The sequence below is a fragment of the Coffea eugenioides genome, chromosome 7, assembly GCF_003713205.1.
Source record: "Coffea eugenioides isolate CCC68of chromosome 7, Ceug_1.0, whole genome shotgun sequence".
In the NCBI taxonomy this organism is placed as follows: Eukaryota; Viridiplantae; Streptophyta; class Magnoliopsida; order Gentianales; family Rubiaceae; genus Coffea; species Coffea eugenioides.
In genome coordinates, this window is record NC_040041.1 from 547,000 (window position 1) to 556,071 (window position 9,072).

Below are 9,072 nucleotides of genomic sequence, written 5' to 3' on the forward strand. Positions count from 1 at the left end.
CTGTTTTTAGGGTCAAATTATGTCATGGCCATGCTATTCGACACCACTAATCCATCCGGAATGATTTAAATGGAAAGTTTGAGTACTTGAGCACGAGCGGCAATGATTTACTTGCAAATTTGCATAACCTCTCACCGTAGAAATTTGGACTAGTCAATTCAAACTAAAGATTATTCTGGACATCAACAGTTAAAGATTATGCTGGACACTCTAAACTTATTACCATTACCTTAAGCAAGTCTACTAGTCAACCCAAACCACTCCAGTCACACCGTTGTGTTTCGGTGAAGAGGAAAAAGTAGTTTGTCCCGTCTTTGTTCAAGAAATTTTAGACCCTTATGGCTAACATCACACCTTGTGTTTCGATGAAGAGGAAAAATTTCTTCAAGAAATTTTAGACCTTTATGGCTTACATCACACCGTTGTGTTTCGATGAAGAGGAAAAAGTAGTTTGTCCCGTCTTTCTTGAAGAAATTTCTACTAGTCAACCCAAACCACTCCAGTCACACCGTTGTGTTTCGGTGAAGAGGAAAAAGTAGTTTGTCCCGTCTTTCTTCAAGAAATTTTAGACCCTTATGGCTTACATCACACCGTTGTGTTTCGATGTAGAGGAAAAAGTAGTTTGTCCCGTCTTTCTTGAAGAAATTTTAGACCCTTATGGGTTACATCACACGGTCGTTATCCCGTCTTTCTTCAAGAAATTTAGACTCTTATGGGTTACATCATTAACGGCGCTGTGCGTCGTTAATGTTACTATCATGGAAAAATGGAAGGGAAATGCATGTGGATGGATAAGATGGTTGTCATTTCTGTGCAGTTCATCTCTTACGTGTTAAGGAATCCCAATTGGGCCCCAATTTGAGGTGGCATAAGATTTGGGGTTGGTCCCGGGCCTTTCCGTAAAGCCGTCCTCACGGGGGAGCCATCAATCATTCTCCCTGTCGGCACTATTCCCTCAATAACAAAATAATCAGACCACCGGGGCGACTTTGGTCCCAGGCGGGGGAGCCGTGGCCGATTCGTAAAAGTGAGAAGTGAGAACATGATGACGAGAGTGATTGAATTGAGAGCCAAAAGGGTAGAATCATTGAGTGAGAAAAATAGAAGAGACAGAATTCAACAACTCTGTGTGAATTTGGAAACTTCGTTGCAAAGACCTACTTCTTACCCTTTTAGCGTTGGGCTAGGAGACCGTCTAGTTTCACTATATACATGCGTCGTCAACCCCACCCTCCACCAACCTTACCACTAAGATATTACTACGATGATGAACATCTGGGAAAAATTTGTGAATTTCTTGATCTTTGTCGTCAATCTTGCCAAAGGTCATCCATCTCTTTGCAATATATATGGTACTATTTCAGTACTGCATGGAAAGCTTGATTACTCGAGCATTTTGGATATGTTAAAAGGGAATTTGTGAGTGAATTTGAGTGTTGGGTGAAGACATAATTTGGTTTGATCGATTGCAGTAAATGTTACAAAAGAAACTTGTAGTCTGGCCCAAAATCATAGTCTCAATAGATTTGAATTCCACTCATTTTTCTTTTCTTTTTTTTTTCTTTTGAAATTTTAGAAACTTTCACTCAAGATAGCTAACCTTGATTCTTCGTATATACAGTTCCCTAAATTTCCAGTTTTCAGTTTTCACTTTGAGTCGAAACTTGTAGTAATACATTTCAATGTGATGATGATGGCCATCTTTCTACTACCATACACGAATTAAACATTTGTTAAACTAATTTTCGATTTTGATACTATTCTTAATACACTTGTGGGGCCTAGATGGGGTGGGCCATGGGTTTTCTGGTGGAAAATGGTGTGATGGAAAATAGTTTTTTTTTTTTTTAATATTTCGCTTCCAATCCTCAGCGCCCCAATTTCGTTAGTTTAATTTGTTTACTGTAATCCTGATGTATTGCTTTGGGTAATCCCCTCTGTGGCGCACTCTTATAAGATTCTTCATCAATACAAAAGATGAGCTTACCAAAAAAAAAAACCAATAGGAATCCTTTTTTTTTGGCACAGGAACGCCTAATTTATTAAGTGTAACGAGTATGTTGGAATCGAACGCACATGATCCAGTCACACATAAAAGAAATCCAATCAAAGCATCATTTCAACATTCCCAAAAATTAACAAACTTAAAGTACAGTAGTAATCATTACACATACATGTCTCCTGAAACAACTTCAAGAAAAGACCATACAAAGAGAGATGTTACTTTAACTAAAAAAGGACACGTCTCATCGTCAAGTCATGAAACCGTGGCAGAGGATGTTTAAATGTCTCCAGCAACCCTGATGCAAATGTATCAAATACTCCAATAAGAAAAACAAAAAACATAACAATACCAAATAACTGCAAAATCCCAAAAAAAAAAAAAAAAAAACAGAGGCGTACCAGTCACGCAGAGAACGATTGGCAATGATGACTATGAAGAAAGAAATGCAGCCGACGGCGATGCATATATCAATCATTGGGGTGTGAAGAGGCATTGAAATGGCTAGGAGGAAGGCCGTAGCGCCGAAGAGTACAGCAAGATGCTTCAGGATCAGAGATGCCTTCTCGTGACGGCGTCGAATGTAGATAGACACCAAGGAAGCAAAAATGGCCAGCTCGAATGTCAGGCAGAACCAGGGAAAGGTCCGGGGGAGAGGCGCCGGAGTATGGAGAGCTAGCAAGGCGGTATTAACAGCCGGAAGACAAACTCCGATGACCATCTGCCCCCACTGCAGCTTGGTTGGCATGTCGGGATTTTTGGGCATGGGTTGTGGCTGTGGGGCTACTGAGTCGTCCGCCCTGCTCTGCCGTATGAAAATCGGCTGCTCGGCGATCTTGAGGTTCAAGGCGCATACCAAGAGGAAGGCCAAAACAACAGTACTGGCTTGTCCCCTCATTTCTCAGTGCTCACAGAATGTATATTATATGGGCAATTACGTATAAAACTGGCAGTAATATATTATTAAAGCAAGCAGAACGACTGACGGGAAGTGTTTGTATACTACCAGGAAAATTCAAGATGCAACTATAGCACAAGAAGGAGGAGGAGGAGGAGGAGGAGGAAAGGGTTTCGCTGTTGCACAAGGAGGAGGTTTATAGAGCATAAGGGGGAGCTTTTATAGAGTGTTTGTATACTACCTTCTTGCCTGCAAGAAGTTGAGACTATATACTAGTGTTCTTGTTGGGTTCCACCAGTGCATGTTGGAAACTACTATATACAACTTTGTCCTTAAATGGGAGGTTAATGGAATACAGGACGATCACTATAAATGAGCTCCCTGCGGCGAGAGAGTGTGAAATCCCTAGCTGGTTTTTCTTTGTGGGATGGGATGATATGAAAAACTTGTGACGTTTGTGAAAGTTGAGAGTATGATGATGATTGATGATTTTTGTGATGAAACGAGTGGTGGGTTTTTATAGTGAATCCGAAACATGTACGTGTCTCAATATTGACAGCTGAGATATCTTTTGTTTTTTTTGAGGGGTATTGGATGAAATAGTTGACCGTTGTAAAATTGGGCAGCGGTCTAGAAGGACCAGAGGGATTCGGAAAAAGTATCAACCCGGAAAAAATGATGAAATAGAGAGGCGTGGGAGAATTGAGAGGATAACTTCTTGTTTCTTGTTTCTTTCAGATATCTTTTGTTTTTTTTTGAGGGGTATTGGATGAAATAGTTGACCGTTGTAAAATTGGGCAGCAGTCTAGAAGGACCAGAGGGATTCGGAAAAAGTATCAACCCGGAAAAAATGATGAAATAGAGAGGCGTGGGAGAATTGAGAGGATAACTTCTTGTTTCTTGTTATCCTCTCAATTCTCCCACGCCTTTCGTGTTATGTGAAGTCCCCGTTAAGTGATGATGAAGGTCGTCAAATCTAAGATTTTTGAGTTCAAAATAGGGGAAATTTTGAAAAAATGCGATCTTCGGTGCAATGTCCTTGAAAGTCTTATTTCTTTAACTATCGTTTTCAAGCCACATTACAAGCTCATAAAATCAATCGCTGACTTATCCTTCATGACAACTCAAAGTGAGGATTATGCTCATAAGAAATCCATCAATCGTTTGTAATCATAAGGGTATAACCAATTTTCACATGTTTAGCTATCGTTTCTACCCATATGTTGTAAGTTTAAAGCTTATATGTTGACTAAATTTTCTCAAGAAATGAGGGTGACAAACTATTTGCTTTCACTAAGATGTGATGTTGAATGGATTACATACCATTGGGCACAAGAGTAAGACAGATCCTAACGTCCCATTTTCCTTAGTCACCTCAAAATCAGAAATAATACCCACTTGGTGGGTCCTGAAAGATGAGCTAACAAGAAGTGGTGACCCATTACCCTAAGCATCAATGCTACAGTGAGGAAGGAATCTTTTGTAATTTGGTATTATTTTGAGAAATTCATCATGAAACTTTCTGTATGAGTTTAAGTAAGACTTTTAGATTTCTTCACATTATATGTTAGGAAACACAGTTTCTTACTTTGATAAATGGAGAGTCATTTAAACAAATTTTTTGCAATTAAATGGGCCCACATTGGGGCAAATTTTTATTCATGAGATTTCACAAAATAAGCCCACATTGGGGCAAAAATTTTTGTAATACATTTGAGGATTTCAAATCAATCATGCTGCTGTTTTCATGAGTAGTAGTTGCATCAATTTTAAAATAAGAAATTTAAGTGAATGTTGTACTTGGATAAGCCCCTATGCAAGTATTCATGGTTGAAAATAATGAAGAAGCATCCAGTGATGTGAAAGGGCGATACTGAAAAGAGAAGCAAGAAGAAAGAGAAAAAAGGCCTGACACTGGGGCAAATTATTTTTGAAAAGAATCTCTCGGAAAAATCAAAAATCAAAAATTCCAAAAAAAAAGAAAAATCCCAAAAAAAATGAATCAAAAATCCCAAAAATCAATTAAAAAAATCAGAAAAAGAAAGAAAAAAAATCAATTTCGTTGTCACGGTGTCGGGCCTTTTTTCTATGATATGTCAGAAACAATCGTTGTCACGGTCAACTTCGTTACTTGCGTGGGACGTTTCTGCCAATCTGCTTCCGTCTGAATAATTCTAGTTGATCGATTCGACGTCTTGGTCAACTAGAGCAGCAGGAGGAGGAGGAGGAGGAGTTTAGAGTAATCACTTAAGAAGTTGAGACTATATACCAATGTTTTCAAACCCGGACCGGACCGGCCGGTTCGACCGCGAACCGGGCAGGTGTCCGGTCCGGTCCATAGCTTATGTGGACTTTGATAAAAAACCGGTCAAACCCGTAAAAAACCGTTCAAACCTTCAAAACCGGATCGGACCGTGAACCGCGGTTTTCAATTTTTGAGTCAAAATTGACAAAATTTTCAATTTTGACCAGACCCTAATCTTCACTTCACTTCAGTCTTCCTTTTCGCCGCAGTTCGCACTTCGCTTCGGTCGTCTGGGGTTCCTCTCTGGCTCTCTCTGCAATTGCCGAAAATTGCCTTGCCTGCCGTTTCTATTTCCTTCTCCAAACTCCAATTTGATCCATAGCAATCAGCAAAAAAGAAGCATCGAGGTCTGAAGCTTGAAGTTTTTCCCCCTGCTGCTGCGATTCCAAGCCAAAAAAACTCTGGAATTCAAGCTTATACCAGGTTCGTTTATCTTTTTTCCCTTTTTTTTTTCCTTTCATTGTTGATTACTGGGTTTTGGTTACGATCCCTCCCATCCTCTCGGCCCTCTGTATATATACTGCTATAATTTTGCAGCCTAATCCTCGGATCACTGTGCCTAATCCCCTTTTATCTGCATCCGCAGCCCTGCTTTTCTGTTCATTTGTTTCTTGAAGCGACGTCCCGACAATCCCATCTCGTTCACACCATCTTCATCAGCTTTTCTCGAAACCAACTCTGTCTCAGGTATTTTACTTCATACTCTTGCTGCGCTTCTATGTTCTTTCAATATGAATGGTTTACGGTACTGATATTCGGTGATTCGGCTACATTTCTTTTTATTTTTTTGGGTGATTCGGCTAGAGATTAACTGAAACCAAAAAGGAAAGTTAGTTGTCTTAAACCAAAAGGGCATTATCACATCATCTTAAGTTTCAATTTGATGCAACCGGATCAATAATTATGAATCATTGCAGTAGCTGCTTTTTAGGATAAACTTTTACTTTTTATTTTTCTTAGTGGAAAAAGTTTATATCTTTCACTACAATTTGAGGATTTGTGAAATATAAAGGGCTATGCGAGTTAACTGTGCAACCTTTGCAAAAATTGAAAATTGGTTTCCTGAATTGTTGATTGTGTTTACATTAAAGAAAATGAAAGATTAAACGACAAAAAAGTAATGATAAGATGAATAGGGAATTGTACATACCTCGAGTGTGATTAATGACAATTTCACTTAGCTTCTTCTATTTTTCGTATTGGACTTACCTCCCTTAATCTGAATTTCGTTAACATATTTGCTCATGTCAATGAATTATTGACTTCCTAGACCCTAGCGAAGGTTTGTGAATTTATTCGTAAAAAATTCATGTATGCTTGAAATTGTGGACCATAAATTGCTCTTCTATTTGAACACAAAAACAGAGAGTTAATATCTGTCCACGGAGAACCCGCGTTAAGTAACTTGAGCAGGTCTTTGATCTCGATCCAACAGAAATGAATCGAACCATTGCTGGAATTAGAGGTTAACATTTTGGGAAAGGAGGCAGGATAATTTGTCTATATCATGCTGTCATCAAATGTCTAAATTATTCGATCTTTCCTCCTAAATCAATCAAGGATAATTTGTCTATATCATGCTGTGATCAAATGTCTAAATTAATCGATCTTTCCTCCTCTGGTTGCTAAATTTTAATGCTCAAATCTTGCTGTCATCCATGTTGTAGAGTACAATAATCGTGAGGCAGGTGACAATAGGATGAAAATAATAGTTACAACAACGCTGATGGCAGTGGTGGATTTAATGTGGGGATGCTCCAATGAAATGTGCATGCGAAACATGATTCTACTAATAGTCTTAAGCATCATTTATTTGGGAACTGAAACTGTCACCAACGAAGGCTAGAAAGCCAAACCAGAATCACACGAAATACATACTTATTGATGCTTAACAAAGTTAACCCTGACCCCTGGAAGCTTCAAAAACCCAGGCCAGATTGTGTCATTAGGCGTACCAAAAATTTTGAATATCTGCAAAACAAAACAACAATGATCTTTAAGGCCACAGAGAAGAAAATTAGCTTGAAATCCATACAAAAATCTACAGTAACATGACAGATGAAAGTTGTCAAAATGTTAACCTTGTCAAGTTGATCAACTTCTGTTTTCCCATTGAATAGTGGCTGCTTCGCTGAGCCAAATAAAAGATTTTAATTATCTCAACTAAAAAAGACAATAATGCATAAAACTACTCTCACCTGTACCACAAAGTAACCACCAAGTTAGTATATGGTTTCAAAGGGCTTCCATATTGACTAATCCAAAGTCACGGATCTTTAACTCACCACAATTATTTAAAAGTATATTTGATGTCTTTAAATCTCTGTGCAAAACCCAGTTATTTTTAAGATTTGTATCAGTTGGTGTAATGAAACTAATATGATTTTATACTTTTATCACTTGTCAGTGATTCATATAATGGTCTTGGATGATGATGATGACTTGTCAAGGTGGCTTTTTTTGAAGCTTTGTTGTCCCAGAATTATGAAGAAGATTATAGAAGCTTCAGAAATTGGACTCGTTTGGATCTTTTGATTGTTTACTAGACCTGTATTGTTTTTTGTTAATTTTAATATTTAGACAATTGGACATGTAAGTTTCATAACTATGTTAATTGTGTGTGTTAATTGTTGGATATTGCTCTTATATTTATTGTGGTTCAGCATTTATATCTTATTCTATGCATAGGTGTGTGTCTATATATATATATATATATATATATATATATATATATATTTATTTATTGAACCCCGATTGAACCGGTCCGACCGGTTGAATCTCGACCCTTTCACCTCACCGATTCGATTGACGGTCCGGGTCTGAAAACATTGCTATATACTAGTGTTCTTGTTGGGTTCCACCAGTGCATGTTGGAAACTACTATATACCACTTTGACCGGGTGGAGCTGGAATCTGCAGCCATCCGGTGACATTTGACCTCACTCCACCACCTTTTTTTTTTTTAATAATCCGGAATATACCTGACGTGAATATTTAGGATCCGAGCGGCATGTCAAACTTGAATTTATGTCAAATCGGAGCGGAATGTATAGTGTCTGCTGCATGAGGACATACTAATGTACTGGTGCTAGTGTTATATTCTTGGGCAAATAGGACCGCCGTGACGGGGCAGCCAACTAAAATTTTTTTCCGTTCACCCGGTCAAAAATTTTAGTTGGCTGCCTCGTCACGGCGGTCCTATTTGCATATCACTATTATCCACCTTTAGATTGAGGAAAAGTCTTACTCCTTAAGTTAATTTTTACGCTGAGAAGACCTAATAGCACCCAACATTATACGTGCATATCCTAAAATTGATTTTATTGATGCGAATCCTCTTCGCTAAATGAACTCACCTTATCATTAAGGGAGTGGTAACAGGGCTTGATTTTTTTCCACGTAAATTCCGACCTTGCTTTTGCTTTAAAGATCATATTTACTGCAGAAAATTTAAGGAACAAAGTACTAATTAATCATGGGGGGATTATTATAGAATAAAAACTTCGGTGATAATTACATATTGTGTGGTATAGTTTTATATAGAATGCTATTGAATGCCCCATGTCCACATTATTGTGAAAGTTCGTATTTTGGTGTCAGACCAATTCTTTTTCGATATATCACCATTTTGACTTGGGATAGGTAGTTTCGGCATTATGGTGAAAAATTATTATAGCATTAATTTTTTAATACCAGCAATACCCTTGGCTATCCAAATCGGTTTTTTTTTTGGTTCTAATGTCATCAGCATTAGCAAATGTGTTTAAATTTTATCCTTGACATCTATAAAAAAAAAAAAAAAAAAAAATCGTTTTCCTAAGTACTTGACTTGCAGCATAGAATAGAATAAGAACCAGGAGGCCCATC

The 9,072-nt window shown here is 38.0% G+C and overlaps 1 long non-coding RNA gene across 1 annotated transcript; it reads left to right on the top strand.

Annotated features, from left to right (window-relative positions):
* The first annotated feature begins 5,403 nt into the window (after positions 1–5,403).
* Positions 5,404–7,740, top strand: LOC113778793. Its single transcript, XR_003469327.1, has 3 exons — positions 5,404–5,628; positions 5,792–5,892; positions 7,613–7,740. It is a non-coding gene; the product is annotated as an uncharacterized LOC113778793 (long non-coding RNA).
* The last annotated feature ends 1,332 nt before the right edge of the window (positions 7,741–9,072 follow it).